The sequence below is a fragment of the Podarcis erhardii genome (assembly GCF_964252035.2).
Source record: "Podarcis erhardii genome assembly, chromosome: 4".
Classification (NCBI taxonomy): Eukaryota; Metazoa; Chordata; class Lepidosauria; order Squamata; family Lacertidae; genus Podarcis; species Podarcis erhardii.
The window spans coordinates 7,518,025-7,532,523 of record NC_138508.1 but is presented as its reverse complement, the minus strand read 5'-3'; the positions used below and the strand labels follow the sequence as shown (position 1 = coordinate 7,532,523).

The following is a 14,499-nucleotide window of genomic DNA, read 5'->3' as shown; positions in this document are numbered from 1 at the left end:
CTGTCCTCCTCCTCCTGGTTTTCTCCCGGGAATCGTCGCCGTATCTGGTCGCAGTGGCGGCGCCAGCATTGCCCCCCATCTGTTAGCACCTCGTACGACACGGGGCCCGTGACCCTGGTGACTGTGGCAGGTACCCATGCAGGGCCTGCCCCAAAATTCTTTGCGTACACTGGGTCCTGGGCCTCGAAGGTCCGGGGGTTCCTGCCTTCCCCCACCACTACCTCATCCTGAGCTCTATCGGGGTGAAGGCGGTCCAATCTGATTGCAAGGCGCCGACCCATTAGTAGTTCAGCGGGGCTCCGGCCAGTCGTTGAGCTGGGGGTGCTGTGCTGTGCTAGAAGGAATGTGGCAAGGCGGTACTCCCAATCCCCTTGCGTCATGCGGCGAAGGGTGTCCTTGGTGGTCCGCACCATGCGTTCTGCTTGGCCATTGGTGGCAGGGTGGAATGGCGCCGAACGGATGTGGCGGATGGCGTTCTGCACTGTGAAGGTTTGAAATTCTCCTGATGTAAATGCAGTCCCGTTGTCTGAGACGAGAGTGTCAGGGAGCCCGTGGGTTGCAAACAGCCTGCGTAGTACCCGGATGGCTGCGGACGTAGAAGTGGACGGTACCAGTGCGACTTCCAGCCATTTGGTGTAGGAGTCCACCACTATGAAGAATGTTTTCCCCTGAAAGGGGCCAGCGAAGTCCACATGCAGGCGTGACCATGGTGCTCGGGCGGACTCCCAGGACTGGACTGGGGCCCTTGGGGGATCTGGGCAGGATTCCTGGCAGGCCTGGCAGTGTTTGACCCAGGCCTCTATCTCTCCGTCGATCCCCGGCCACCACACATAACTCCTGGCAAGGGCCTTCATTCTTACTACCCCTGGGTGTGTCTCGTGTAGGGCTGTGAGGACCCTTTTGCGGAGGGGCTGGGGAACAACGACCCTGCTTCCCCATAACAGGCACCCCTTGTGGGCTGACAGTTCATGTTTGCGGGTTGTGTAGCCGGCGAATTCTGGCCCGGGGCTGCGGCTGGGCCATCCCCTCCACACCCAGTCCAGGACCCGGGAGATGACCCTATCTTTCTTGGAATGGTGTGCAACTTCTTGTGCCTGAATGGGGCGGTCAGGAAGCAGCTCCAGGCTCATAACCTCTTGTGCAGGTGCTGGGTCGGGGCCTGTTTCCGGTAGTGGTAGCCTGCTGAGGGCGTCTGCATGGCCCATCGCCTTTCCAGGGCGGTGAATCAGTGCATACTGGTAGCTGGCAAGGAAAATTGACCACCTGAGGACGCGAGGAGACAGCACTTGGGGGGTCTGCTTTTCGGGGGCAAACAAGCCAAGCAACGGCTTGTGGTCAGTCACCACGGTGAAGGGCCGCCCGTACAAGAAATCATGGAATTTTTTTACTCCCTTCACGATTGCCAGACCCTCCTTGTCGATTTGCGAGTAGTTCCGCTCGGTTTCGTTGAGTGTCTGGGAAAAGTATGCTACCGGTACCTCTCTTCCATCCGGGAGTTGGTGTCCCAGGACAGCGCCGATGCCATAGGGCGAGGCGTCGCATGCTAGCACCACCGGCAGCCTCTCGTCGAAGTGTGCCAAGACCGAGTTTGAGACAAGCAAGTCCTTGACTGCCTGGAATGCGGCCTCCTGGCGCTGGCCCCACACCCAAGGGGCCCGCTTGTCCAGGAGTCTGTGTAGGGGCTCCGCTACCGCCGCCTTGTGGGGAAGGAAGGAATGGTAAAAGTTCAATAATCCCAAGAAGGCCTGAAGTTCAGTCTTGTTCTTGGGCGCTGGGGCATCACAAATGGCCCGTACCTTGTCCCCAGTCGGGTGAACCCCTTCTGCATCCACCATAAATCCCAGAAAGTCCACTTGAGGCACTCCTAGTAGACATTTTTCCCGCTTCACCTTGAGACCCGCCATCTGGAAACGGTGCAGAACAGTGCGGAGGCGGTCCTCAAACTCCTCTGGTGTGGGCCCGGCAATCAACACATCATCAAAGAAGGGGGTGACACCAGGAATCCCTTTAAGGAGAGAGTCCATTAGATTCTGGAATATGCCTGGTGCCACGCTGACCCCGAATTGCAGCCGCTTTACCCTGAACGCTCCTCTGTGCGTCACAATCGTCTGTGCCTCTGCTGTGGCCTCATCTACTGGCAGCTGTTGATATGCTTGGGCCAAGTCCAGCTTGCCAAAAATTTTCGACCCAGCCAGGGTGGCAAGGACATGGCTGACCACTGGCACTGGGTATGCATGGGCCATGAGGGCCTTGTTTATGGTACATTTGTAGTCTGTGCAGATGCGGACCGAACCATTAGGCTTGACGGGTGTGACGATTGGGGTTTCCCAGGGGGCATTAGGCACCGGCTCCAGCACTCCTTGCTCCACGAGTCGGTCCAATTCCTCGTCTATACGGGGTTTCAGGGCGAATGGGACCCGGCGGGCCTTGAGCCTGACTGGTCGTACTGCGGGGTCAAGCTGTAGAGCAATGGGGGGGCCCGTATACTGTCCCAATTTCCCATCGAAAACCCCCGGAAACTCCTTGCATATGGCGTCCACGTCCACTTGTAAGCTCATGTGGTTCACCCCGGTGATGGCTAGTCCCAGTGGTCCAAACCATGCCAACCCCAGTAAGCTAATGTAGGGGCCCTTGACCACAAGCAAGTCCAGTTGCCGCGTCCGCCCTCGGTATTGCACCCTGAAGGTCCCCACCCCCATTGTGGGGACCTTACGTTTCTGGAAGTCCCGGAGGGTGAATGGGGCCGGCCTGAGTTTGGGACCCCCAGTAGGACACAGTTTCCTTAAGGTCCTTGCCGAGATTATGGATAGAGTTGAACCCGTGTCAAGCTCCATGCAGCATGGGGCCCCCTCTATCTGTACCTCTACATAAATTTTCTCTACGTTGGGGTGGGGCAACTGGTATACCTGGAAGTCTGTGAGCTCCGTCGAGTTGCCTTGGTGCGTTGGGCCCCGGGACCTGGGGCTCTTGGATTGGTCATCTGATGCCTGGCTTCGGGTGGGCCGAGCCCGACACACCCGGGCGATGTGTCCCAATTTTCTGCACTGCCTGCACTCTGCGTTGCGGAAACGGCAGGTCCTCCTCTCGTGACTTTCTCCACAGCTTGCGCAGTTCCCTCCTTCTCGTCGAGGCAGCTGTGGTATGTGGGCTGCTTGAGTGCGCTGCTGTACTCGGTGCACCTCCTCCCTGTCGGATCCCGAGTCGTTGGTGAGGTCTTCGTGGTGGACCCTCGGTTGGGACGGCTGGCTCAGCCGTGCCTCTTGCGTCGACCTCTCAGCAGCTTCCGTTGCCAGGGCCTCCTCCAGAGCGACCTGGAACGTTAGGTTCTTCTTAGCGTAGAGGCGTCGTTGCAGCTTCTCATCCTTCAGGCCACCGACGAGGCGGTCACGAAGCATGTTCTCCAGCTCTGAGAAGTTGCAGAACCGGGCAGCTTGGCGGAGAGAGGTCACAAACCCAGTTATGGTTTCCCCAGGGGCTTGCCGCTTTGCGTAGAAGGCATTTCGACAAGCCACCACTGAGGGCTGTGGCGAAAAGTGCCCCTTCAGCTGTTCCATTATTGTTTTGTATGGAACAGTAGCGACGTCTTCAGGCGCAAGGAGAGCCCGGGCGATTTCAAATGTCTCCTCTCCGCAGACGCTGAAGAATATTGCCCTCTTCTTGGCGTCTTCTTCATCGGTGACCCCTTTGGCTTCTAGGAGGAAGGTGAAACGGGAGGCGTACGCTTCCCAGTCTCCAGATGCTGGGTTGAATGGCGAGAAGCTGCTGTCAGTTGCCATTCTGAGTTCCTTGTGTCCCAGAGCTGAAGCCTGGATACACGGTGCGAGGCAGCGGTGCGGCAGGTGGCGGTGCTGCGGTGCTGTGTGTGGCAGTCAGCTCAGCGGGATCCCACCTTCGTCGCCAGTGAAATATACTCAGAGTCGCAAAGTGATTTCATGCTCTTTATTCAGCTCATAGTGGTGAGGAGGAATGAATGAATGTCCCCTCAAAGTATCTGCTTTATATACATTATTTACACAATGGGCTGCACATGATTGGCTAATTCCAGGATTCTACTGTAGGCCAATCAGGTTGTGGATTCACTTCTATCTGGAGCATGATTGGGTGGTTCCTGCTAACCAATCATACTGCTGCATTGTTCTAGGACCAATCAGACTGCTGCATTCTGAATCCTATTGTTCTAGGACCAATCAGACTGCTGCCTTTTGGAGCCTATTGTTCTAGGACCAATCAGACTGCTGCAGTTTGGATCCTATTCAACTCAGTACATAACAGATGTTGAGCTTCAGACCATATTTTGCGCCCTGCTCTTTCACCCTTTAATTCCTCCTCACTTTCTGCCATCAAGGTTGTGTCATATTGAGTTGTCCATGGAGTTTTCTTGGCAGGGTCAGTTATATATATATATGAAGCTTTTTACACGTGAAAGTCAAAAGCGAGGAAGCATCCAGAAGCCACAAAGAGATGGATCTTGTCCTTTGAGCTCCCTGGAAATTTAATTCAGAACTAGAGATTGTCTTTTAAAGTCCAGCTGGATTGGACTGTTGATCTGAATTGCACAGATGCTACAGATACTTTCAATTGTGGCTACTATTCTATACATACATAGAATTAAATTTCCCTGAATTAAATTTCCAGCTTCATCAAGGCTTATTTATGCCCACAAGCCTATGCAACAGTGGCTTGAACCATTTCCCCCCACTACCCAGCCATTTTGCAGATTTTTCTGCACTGCTTTGAATGTTTTTCTATATTTCTGTACACACATTCTGGATATTTTGCAATTGGGCGATACATAAATATAAATACCGATTTATTTATTTTCTAATGGTAGGCAGAGAGCTAGCTGGGCAGTCCCACAGTTTGGTACCACAACTGAGAAGGCCCTGGATTTTATTTATTTGTTTAAAAGAATTTATATAATGCTTGATTTAAAAAACAAAACAAAACAAAAACCTCAAAGCGGTTTTACTGCGCTTCTGACAGTGGGGGCATCATTCAGCCTAAGGCCTCAGGAAAACACAGCAGAGGGGAGTTGGTACATGGGAAGAGGTGTTCCTTCACATAGTTATAAATAAATTCATGAATGTCAGAATCTACCGTATTTTTCGCTCCATAAGATGCACCTGACCATAAGACGCACCAAGTTTTTAGAGGACGAAAACCAGAAAAAAATATTCTGAATGAAACAGTGGATGTATGATTTTTCTGGTTCATGCAGTGGCCACAGACATATGATCTGATGGTGAATTTCGGGTGACCCAATGCAAAAATCCTGAGGATCCATGAGCTTTTACCTCCCCCCTCCCAGGCAGCCTCCGCTAGCCTCCCTTATCTCCCTCCCGATCCCACCGATCAGCTGCTTTCTTTCAACACTCCCTTCCCTCTTGTTTGCCTTAGTGTCTTTTCCTTAGCTGGAGCAGTTTTTTTGCTCCTCCTTTTCTTCTAGTTTCCTCATTGCTTTAGTCTTCCTGTCACCTCTCCTTGCAAATTTGCTGTCTTTACCTCCCCCCTCCCAGGCAGCCTCCTTTATCGCTAGCCTCCCTTATCTCGCTTCCGATCGCTTGCGATCAGTGGCTTCCTTTCAACACCCCCTTCCCTCTTTCAAAAAAAAAAAAAAAGAGCAAAAAAAGGAGAGAATGATCTGTGTTATGTACTGAAGTTCTCACCCTGGGCCAGCAGGGGGATACTGTAGATAGTTTTCACTCAGGTCCACATATGCAAATAAGGGATTGAAAGTGACATTCAGTGATTGGATAGTTACAGAAAGTTGTTACAGTTGCGTTGTAGTGGAGCTCTATATAGCAGGCTGGCTGAACCCTTCAGTTCAGTTCTGTTCTGGCCGGTGAATAAACAAGAGCTGTTTGAAGAATCGCTGTGTCGTCTGATATGTTCATCCACAACTTAACAATCTGCTTTTCGCCCCTGGGCAATCCAGCTCCAGGGACCACGCATTCTCTCCATAAGAAGCATAGACATTCCCCCTTACTTTTTAGGAAGAAAAAAGTGCATCTTTTGGAGCAAAAAATACGGTAGCTAATATTTGGGATAGTAAGGGAAAATGCAAGCTACAGAACTTAGCCAGCTTATTCAAACCAGCCTGGTCAAGCTGGCTGAATGCAAGCCAAGATGAAACAATGGCTGGTCATCTACGTATTTAAGAAGGTTCTCAGGTCTGTGCAAAACAGGGGTTTGCCGAGGTGTGTGAGGTGACAGGGGAAAGTATTGTTTTACTGGAGGCTTGGCTTTTTGGTGAAAGATGATGGGGAAAAGGAAGAGAACGAAGGGCAAAACCACCTCAGTACTAGCTGGAGGAGGTTGCACTAAGAGACCAGGAGCCGCGACTGACCGCCACTTCGGAGCCAAGCTTGCTGAAGCTATGAAAGGGGCCACAAGAGATACTCTTGGGATATAATGTTCTGCACCCCTCCACGGCAGACTTCCCAGTGTCATTCGGAATAAATAACAAGATGAAAGATGAAAAGATCTTTTTTAATAATTCCAGTAATTTAGCTTTAGTATGTATAATGGGACATGAATCCAATATCTCCATTCAGATCAGGTCTCTCCATAGTTTTTAGTTTGGTAATGAGTTGTAATTCAGCAACTTCTCTTTCAAGTGTATTTCTAAAATTCTTCTGCAATAAGACAGCTACTTTAAGATCTTGTATAGAATGCAATTAGAAGCTAATTTTGGTCATCTATCCCTTTAAGAATCCCTTGCCCTTCTTTGTGGAACCAACTGGCTATAACATTCCTCAGCAGTTATAAGGCTGAAGTATCTGACGAAGTGTGTATTACACACGAAAGCTCATACCTTGAAAACTTATACTGAGTTGATCTTTAAGGTGCCACTGGAATTATTAAAAAAGATTTTTTCATCTTGTTATTTATTATGACTATGATAGATCAACATGGCCTTCCACCTGAATCTGGTGTCACTCGTAGTTGACCTCTCCCACGCACACTGTCTTAGGCAACTTATTCCGGTTTTCAACTTCGGCTTTTGATCTCAAAACGTTCTGTTTATCACAGCTGATTCCTCTGTTCGTCTTTATTGGAATCAGAGGGACCGGCCTGTGCACCATGCGCCTTGCTCTTCGCAACCCTGATGTCAGGTAAGTGCCACCCCTCAGGGCAGGATCAGCCCTTGGCATGGTGCTGACAACTGCCATCCCCGCAAAACCACGTCACGTGCTCCCCGCCTCCCAGTGGCCCCTGGGTGTCCTTCACTGATGGATGTGAGGCAGCGCTTTTGAATGGGACCTCAGCTGGACTCCCATCCGTGGCAGCTGCCCACCACTTTACGCAACTCAGAATTAGCCACAGGGATCCGTGGCCTGAGTGGATGGGAGTGAGATTGGCTTCTTTTCAGAAGCGACACTGCCACTGAAGAGTGTCTGGGGACCCAGCGGCAGGGACTGGTGGCCTGGTTGGCCAGCCTGATAAGCACCCTTCCAAGCTCCTTGGGGACAGAGCTTTTGCCACTTCTTTAAGTATTGCATCTTAAAGCACCACCTGAATAAAATATGGCCTTCTGTGCTCCAGAGGTAGAATAATAATAATAATAGTTATAAAACAAATTATAAAACTACAGTAAAACATTAGCGTCAGCTTCTTAGCTTTAGAGTAAGAAAAGCAACCATATAAGCATTGCCATTCCTCAGCCAAGTTGTATCCAAGGCATTGCAATGAGCGGTAAAGGTAAAGGGGACCCCTGACCATTAGGTCCAGTCGTGGATGACTCTGGGGTTGTGGTGCTCATCTCGCTTTATTGGCCGAGGGAGCCGGCGTACAGCTTCCAGGTCATGTGGAAGCCGCTTCTGGCAAACCAGAGCAGCGCACAGAAACACCGTTTACCTTCCCTCCTGAGCGGTACCTATTTATCTACTTGCACTTTGATGCACTTTCGAACTGCTAGGTTGGCAGGAGGAGGGACCAAACGGGGATTCGAACCGCCGACCTTCTGATCGGCAAGTCCTAGGCTCTGTGGTTTAACCCACAGTGCCACCCGGGTATTTGGGAAGAGAGTAAAGCCAATGAACTGTGTGTGCAGAAAGCACAAAGTGTAGCAGGGGCCTGTCATGGAGAAAGTGTAGGATTGGGTTGCCAGCATCGAGTTCTGTCCAGCACTGCCTCACCAACTTGCCGCTGTCTCTGGTGAAAGGCAGTGAGAAGCTGCCCTTGCATTTAGGTAACTATGCGTTAACTGGCTTTAAAGGGCTTTTACAAATACTTTTGGTACGATGGGCTTTTTTTACATCCCACATTATGAAAGAAGTGTGCTCTTCTGATGGCACTGAGGAAGCCATGATTGTTAAATTTGGTGAGAACCACGTGCCAACAGTTGGACAGAGCGTTATGCTTTATGCTGTATGTTTTTCTTCTTCTTACAAAGATGTACTCCTTGCTGTCTGCCTCTTGTCACGTTTCTCTGCCTGGCTGGGACAAAAAGAGCAACCCAGAGCCTTGGAACAAGCTGTGACCCAACAACCAGTACAAGGTATGGCACGAAATACTTAACTAGGGTTATGATGCTGGTTATCTTATAGGCCAGGGATGGGGAGCCTGGTGTCCAGCAGAGATTGTTGGGACTCCAACTCCCATCAGCCCCATGCCTGAAATCTACGGAAGATGGGCTAATAATAATAATAATAATAATAATAATAATGGCCATTTGGTGGGAGGAATAATAAGCTTCAGCTTTGGAAGGCCTGGTGTGTGTGATCACAGCATTTGGGGTTGGACTAGATGAGCCTTGGGGTCCTTCTATGATTCTTCATTCTCCTCTCCAGTTCAATCTTCTAAACTCTGACTGAATAAGCAGGATAGATCCCTGAGTTTATGCCATTGACTTGTGGTTCTTTCTGCAAAATTGCTTTTAAGCCCATTAAAGTTGAATGATTAGAGATCCTTTCCCCCACTGAGGCAAAGGTTGTAGCGTTCAAGTCACCTTCAATGGTAGCCCCACCTAGAGCGCATGGTAGTAGTCCAAGCTGGAGATAACGCTTAACCGTGCTGCCCTCTTTCAGTTCTATGCGGTGAATGCAGACTATGAGAAGCTGAAAAAGGAGTGTCCAGATATCGGAAGAGCAAATGAATCTGGGAGCTATAGTTTGGGTCATAGGGTTTGATGCTTTTGTAACTGGATCGGTAATGCCTTTTAGTCAAATACAATAAATAAATAAATGATTGATTGATTGATTGATTGATTGATTGATTGAATGACTGACTGATTGGTGAAAAAGTGCTTTTTTACTGAGATGCTAACTTTGTCTCTATATGTCATTCCTTGCACAGCTTCCTGTGCAAAGATAAGGCTTGTGCATTTGACTAGTGTTGTGTGGAGGTAAATGCAGCCCCTGGGCTGAAAAATGTCCCCTCCTGCCCCCTTGGGTTTCTAGTGTGGCCTTCACAGATATTGGCACAATGTGGGGGGTGGTGGCTGCTGAGCTGCACCCCCCATTGTGAGGGCTGAGGGGGTGATGGTGATGCCTCCCCAGCTGCTGCCATTGTCTGTGGGTTGACTGTGATGCCACAAAAGCATTTGGCAGCTGAGTGGGTATAAATGTGGGCCAAGGCGCAAGCCTCGGCAGTTGCCCTCCCCAGAGAGAAATGGGTAGCTCGGTGGCACTCAGCCCTGGTGGTCTCCTGCCCCGTGGCAGCAAGCTGGCAAGCGGAAGGAGGCAATCGGCCGGTGCTGGGATGCTGTGGAGCAAGGAGAAGGCAAGTACAAAGTTTACTTGCTGGTGGGATCGCTACTTGAAGGCGACTGATATTCAGCTCTGAAGCTGGCTGGTGTCTGGCAATGGACCTGGCGAGGCTGCAGCTGGTGGGTGGTTGTTGGAAGAGTTTGCGTTCAGGCTAGTGGAGGCCGCGAGGCTACGCTGGCTGAGATGGATGCAAAGTGGTTTGGAAGCCTTGTCTGTTAACAGGCAGCCAAACAGAGGAGGAGTCTGGGGGGACGCTGTTGGATGGGGGCCATCCCACTCACCTGTTTGCCTTTGCCTTACAGGGATGTCCGGAGCCGGTGAGGTTTTCCCCAAGTCCAAAGTTATGAAGAGAACCGCAGGATGTCCCTATTTACATCAGAGAAATGAATGTGAAATCCTGGCAGTGAGCAATGGACAAGGCCGTGGCCGTACCTGAGAGAAGGAGCTTTGAAGGGAGACTGCAGGCGGACATCTGCTGCATTGCAAGTGATGGGGCAGTGGGGAGAGAGAAGAAAAAGAGGGAGGAAACATTAGGCCACATTAGGCGCACCGTCCGTCCATTGGAAGTGCTATGAAGACGCTTTGAACAGGAATGGCTTCCCCTCAGGGATTCTGGGAACTGTAGGTGGTTAAGGGGACAGAGAGTTGTTAGGCGGGTTAGGCTTAGGAGTAGGAGTAGGAGTAGGGCAGGGGCAGGGTTGAGTTGGGGTAGGGTTAGGGTTCCCTTCTTGTCAGGGAACTTTGGGAAATGTAGCTCGGGTTAAGGGTTAAGGTGTAGGCTTAGGGTTCCCTTCTTGTCAGGGAACTCTGGGAAGTGTAGCTCTACTTAAAGGTTAGCATTAGAGTTAGAGTTAGCGTCATGAGTAGGGGTAGGGATCCCTTCTTGTCAGGGAACTCTGGGAATTGTAGCTCTGGTTAGGGGGTAGGGTTCCCTTCTTGTCAGGGAACTCTGGGAATTGTTGCTCTGGTTAGGGGGTAGGGGTAGGGTTCCCTTCTTGTCAGGGAACTCTGGGAAATTTAGCTCTGGTTAGGGAGTAGGGTTGGGGTTCCCTTCTTGCCAGGGAACTCTGGGAATTGTAGCTCTAGTTAAAGGTTAAGGGTTAGTGTTAGGGTTAGAGTTAGAGTTAGGGTTAGCGTCAGGGGTAGGGGTAGGGGTAGAGTCCCCTTTTTGCCAGGGAACTCTGGGAATTGTAGCTCTCGGAGGGGAACAGGGGGTCTCCTAACAACTCTCTGCACCCTTTTCAAACTATAGCTCCCAGATTCTTTGGGGGAAGAAGCCATGAGTGTTTAAAGCGGCTTCATAGCGCATGAAATGGTGTGGAAGTGGCCCTGGCCTCCCTCACCCCACTGCCCCTTATTATTGCGGAATCGAAAAGATTTCCCCATGCAAATCTCTTGGCAACAATGTATTTCATCTGGAAAAATATTTAATAATGATAATTTTTTATTAAAACCTTTGAATGTGTTTGAACTGTGAGTGCGCAGAGAATGATTTCCCTTGAAAGCAATGCCCTTAGATTACAGAATCATAGAATTGCAAAGTTAGACGGGACCACGAGCGTCTTCAAGTCCAGCCCCTGCAGGAATCTTTTCCTCTACATGGGGCTCAAAGGACAGCCCTGAGATTAAGGGTGGCAGTAATCTGAGCATCCTGGACCCTGCCCCATGGTTCTCCTTGCCCTCCACCAAACACCCATCAAGTGTAACAAAAAAGATATTTACCGTATTTTTCGCTCTATAACACGCACCTGACCATAACACGCACATCGTTTTTAGAGGAGGAAAACAAGGGAAAAAACATTCTGAATGAAACAGTGGATGTATCATTTTTGGGCTTCATGTTGTGGCCACAGACATGTGATCTGATGGTGAATTTGGGGTGACCCAATGCAAAAATCCTGAGAATCCCTGTGGATCCATGCTTTGTAACCACGTTTTTGCACCATTGCAGCCCCAGGCAACAGTGGGTGCGTGATTTTTTTGGTGCAGGCTGTAGCCATGGACATGCTATGTGATCTGATGGTGAATTTGGGGTGACCCAATGCAAAGATCCTGAGAATCCCTGTGGATCCATGCTTTGTAACCACATTTTTGCACCATTGCAGCCCCAGGCAACAGTGGGTGCATGATTTTTTGGGTGCAGGCTGTAGCCATGGACATGCTATGTGATCTGATGGTGAATTTGGGGTGACCCAATGCAAAGATCCTGAGAATCCCTGTGGATCCATGCTTTGTAACCACATTTTTGCACCATTGCAGCCCCAGGCAACAGTGGGTGCGTGATTTTTTTGGTGCAGGCTGTAGCCATGGACATGCTATGTGATCTGATGGTGAATTTGGGGTGACCCAATGCAAAGATCCTGAGGATCCATGTGGATCTATGCTTTGTAACCACATTTTAAGTGGGGAGCGAAGGAAAAACAAAGAAGGGACATGAGAGGGGTGTGCAGAGAAGCAGCTGGCTAAGAATGCAGGAGAGGGATTTAACGGGAGGGAGGAAAGAAAGGCAAAAGTTTCCCCCCACCCAAGCCAGCCATCTCTCTCTCTTTCTCTCTCTCTCTCTCCCTCCCTCCCTCCCTCCCTCCCCCTCTCTCTCTCCCTCCCCCCCTCTCTCCCTCCCCCTCTCTCTCTCCCTCCCCCCCTCTCTCCCTCCCCCTCTCTCTCTCCCTTCCCCCCTCTCTCTCCCTCTCCCCCAGCAGCACAGAGAGGAATTCCCCTCTGCCTGCCTGGAGGGGAGGGGCTTTCCCTGCTCTTTGTTCCATTTCAGCAAACACAGCAACGAAACAGAGTAGGGTGGACAGTAAGACCCTGAGGCAGAATGCAGGAAAGCAGCCGCTTCCTCTTTTCAGGTTTCGCTTCTCCGTGCAGCGTCGTGATTTGATTTTTTGCCTGATTTTTGCCTGATTTTTCGGCTCCAGGGACCACACATTCGCTCTATAACACGCACAGACATTTCCCCTTCCTTTTTAGGAGAAAAAATCTGCGTGTTATAGAGGGAAAAATACGGTACATTTCCCTGTTTCCCAGCCAAGTTAATCACACCCTTTTGTCTCCATCTGGGTTTGTTATTTCTGGAATGAGTACCTGTCTGGCGCTCAGGTATCAGGATGCCAGGAATTATCACTCAGGCAGAGGGGCTGCTGAGTAGCTGAGCCCACATGTCTATAGGAATTTCTGAAGCTTTCCCAGTGAGCCAGTACACAGATACATTGATCAGTGAATTCTTACATTTGGTATATCGTGCAGCAAAGGCCCTTTGAATAGATAGGAAGAAACTGTGATGAAGTGCTTTGTGGGGACAAATCACAAAAGTCACAAAAGTGATTGTGCTGGTTTTGGTAGTGGGCTGCATGTGCATGATATCTGCTGGAGGGGCAACCCCCCCCCCAACGTGTTCATAAATTACTGCTACAGTACTGAGGTAAAATCAGCCACTGAATGGTTTGTGCACCCAAAAACATCAGGCTCAGTGGTCTACTCCTGAGTAATCTATTTAATCTCCCTTTCACTTTTCTCGTTTGCTTCTGTTGTATCCAAAAATTAGATCTCAAGTAAAAGGTCCAGTTTAAAGCGTACAGCTGTGTCTATTTTCCACGTGGTGAGACAAAGTCAGTAGAGTTAAATTTATGTTGTGAAAATAATTTCGCTTTTCATCTTTTTTTATATAATAATAATAATAATAATAATAATAATAATAATAATAATAAACTGGTGAAACCAGTTCCTGGTTCCTGCTTGCTAGTTTTCTACAGTTTGGCTAAATGGGCCATTGGCCTTGTCCAGCCGGCTACTCCTATGTTCTTATATCTGATATTTTAATTTATAGAAATGTACCAAAGGTGTGAATGAAAATCCATGTGTAACCGGCATGCATTCCACCACAGTTCCCAGCAGATGTCTCTGTTGCCCACAAATTCAATTGTTCCAACTGGAGTGTTAATTGACATGGAATAATCACATACACATGCAGATCAATGGAGATCAGGATAGCAAGTATTACCGTAGTTCCCCTTTAATATTTACATTGTTAGCAAATCTGAATACCGTCCTTCATCTGAACACCACAAGGCAGTTCACAACATGAAACTACAAAATGGGGGAAATACATAATAAAACAAAAACACTTTTTAAAAAAAAAGATATTTATTGGGGTTTTACAAACAGAAAAAAGAAAGTAATTACAGAATAAAAAGGAAAAATTACAAATACAAAAATACGAAAAAAATACACAATACCTGGAAAATAAAAAACAATTAGAAAAAAAAGAAAAAAAGAAAAATAAATCAATCTTTTCATATTTTATATTTTGTTTACTTATTTCCTGACCTCCTCACGCCTCCCTTTTTTGTATTCCAGTTCACATGGTTAATTCAGCAAATCCTTTCCCTCTTTGTTTTTATCTTAATTCTATATCTTAACATATTATAGCTTCATATTTTCATCTGATTATCAATCCATTTTTTACATACTCTTTTTAGCCTTGTTGCTAAAGCCGTTTGATTTCAATCCAACATCATTTTAACATTCATTAATTTTACAATGTTTCTGCAAATAGTCTTTAAATTTCTTCCAATCTTCTTCCACCAACTCTTCTCCCTGGTCTCGGATTCTGCCAGTCATTTCCGCCATTTCCATATAGTCTATCACTTTCATCTGCCTAAAACAAAAACACATTTAAAATGTGTAATGGTTCTAAGGGGTTGCTCGTGCGTAAGCAGGTGCCTATCTCCCCGGCTGGATGCAAACACCTGGCTGGGCTGCCAAAGTGAACCTCCTCTGTCTGGACAGC

The 14,499-nt window shown here is 48.7% G+C and overlaps 1 long non-coding RNA gene across 1 annotated transcript; it reads left to right on the top strand.

The window, feature by feature from the left end:
• The first annotated feature begins 6,754 nt into the window (after positions 1-6,754).
• LOC309341321 lies at positions 6,755-11,163 on the top strand. Its single transcript, XR_014156207.1, has 4 exons — positions 6,755-7,115; positions 8,396-8,500; positions 10,013-10,554; positions 10,829-11,163. It is a non-coding gene; the product is annotated as an uncharacterized lncRNA (long non-coding RNA).
• The last annotated feature ends 3,336 nt before the right edge of the window (positions 11,164-14,499 follow it).